Raw genomic sequence first — 1,909 nt, 5'->3', positions numbered from 1 at the left:
GCATTTGGCTTCACCTTTATAAGGCAAAAGTGCCCAAGTGCTCCTGTGTTTTATGCAGTGATATTTTTCCACCTTTTCTGTATCCCTTTCCAACTTACAATGCCATATTTAAAGCAAATATAGTGAGTATAAAAATAAGGATCTTGGTTTCTTTCAGCATAAAAATTACAGGGCTTTATATAAAAACTGTATGCAAGCAAAGTTTAGATCCAAAGATTAAAATACATATATAGATTTAACATTTTAAAGAATAAAATACACTATGGCATCATTCAAAGGAGTCACTAAATGTGAATAAACAGAAGGGCAGGCTACTCTGGTGCAGAGTCATGCAGCAACAAAATGCCATCAGTACCTTTGCCTGATGAGAACAGGGAGCATGCAACAGCCTTTATCCAACATTTGATCAATGAGTTTGTAATCATTTTAAATTTAATTTGATTGAGCAGAAAAAGGACTGACCCATGGCCATCTTGACTTTATTTTTTAAGCAATCTGAGTATTTTTTGAGGGTGTGTTTTTGAAGATAAACATCAAGAAGATTTACGTTAGAAACACTGGAAATTCGGGAGGGGGATGTATTGCTAAATGTTTATATCCATTTTCAACGTGCCATCGTATAATTTGGTTTCTCTATGTCAGCGTACCCAGACTGAAGGGGAAGAAGAAAAGGCACAAAATATGACAGGAGTAGAGAATTTCATGAAAACATTGCTCCCAGCCAGCACCACGACCCCAGCTTGCAGCCATGGCTGCCTACACGCTGGTGCAGATCCAGCATGGCCAGAGTGCCTGGAACTTGGGGAACCGCTTGGGCCATAAAGAGTGAAGTGCAGCAGGCAGGCGTTGCAAGATGCTAGCTATGAGTTTGACATCTGCTGCACCTTGGTGCAGAAGAGAGTGATCTGAACCATCTGGACAGTGCTGGATGCCATTGACTAGACATGGCGGCTTGTAGCAAGGACCTGGAGCCTCAGCACTATGGGGGAACTGACTAACCTCAATAAAGCAGAAGCTGCTGCCAAGCGTGGTGAAGCCCAGGAAAAGGTCTGGAGGCCTCCTATGATGTCCCACCCCCTCCCATGGAGCCTGACCATCTCTTCCACAGCAATGTCAATGAGGACTCCAGGTATGCAGATTTCACCGAAGATCAGCTACCCTCCTGTGAGAATCTGCACCCACTCCCTTCATACTCTGTAGTCAGAATAGCACCTCTGGGGCATAGGTTCTCAGTCCAAGCCAAGAGAAATCTCCCCTTACCCAAGAGAATTGAAAGGTAATAACTCAGGTTTCTGCCAGTGCTTTGTTTACTAAGGACCTGCTTGAGTAGGAAACAGGAAGGAATCATGTTAAGGCATGACCAGTGAGGAGAATCAAGAGAGCCTATTTGCTCTCCAGAGGCAGTCCTGTACTCTTTGTAGTCAAATCAAAGAGAAGATCTAGTCATTCCCATGGAGATAGATGTAACCTGCATGATGACGTGAAAACCATTTTCTCCCTGACCCCAGAGGAGCTGGCTCCAGATAAATGTAATAAATGTAACCTGCATGATGATGTGAAAACCATTTTCTCCCTGACTCCAGAGAAGCTGGCTCTAGAACTCTTCCGAAGATTGGGATTAATCCTGATTTATGTTTATACATAGCATTTATTTTTATAAATATATAACTATATAGCTATATTATAAAAGTATATATATTATATATACTTATAATATATAACAACATATATGCTTATAATATTATATAAGTATTATATATTTAAGTAGGTATATACATATTTTTATATTTTATACACACACACACACACACACACACACACAATGACCCCTTTTTAGGCTTTTAGTGTTGGTTGAAAGAGTCCTACATGTGATCATGAGAAAATGAGCCATTCCTCACACTAATATGGG

The 1,909-nt window shown here is 40.5% G+C and overlaps 1 pseudogene; it reads left to right on the top strand.

Moving 5' to 3' along the window:
• The first annotated feature begins 748 nt into the window (after positions 1–748).
• Positions 749–1,645, top strand: LOC129474434 (phosphoglycerate mutase 1-like; annotated as a pseudogene).
• The last annotated feature ends 264 nt before the right edge of the window (positions 1,646–1,909 follow it).

The sequence above is a fragment of the Symphalangus syndactylus genome, chromosome 24 (assembly GCF_028878055.3).
Source record: "Symphalangus syndactylus isolate Jambi chromosome 24, NHGRI_mSymSyn1-v2.1_pri, whole genome shotgun sequence".
Lineage (NCBI taxonomy): Eukaryota > Metazoa > Chordata > Mammalia > Primates > Hylobatidae > Symphalangus > Symphalangus syndactylus.
This window is presented reverse-complemented; position numbering and strand designations above follow the sequence as displayed.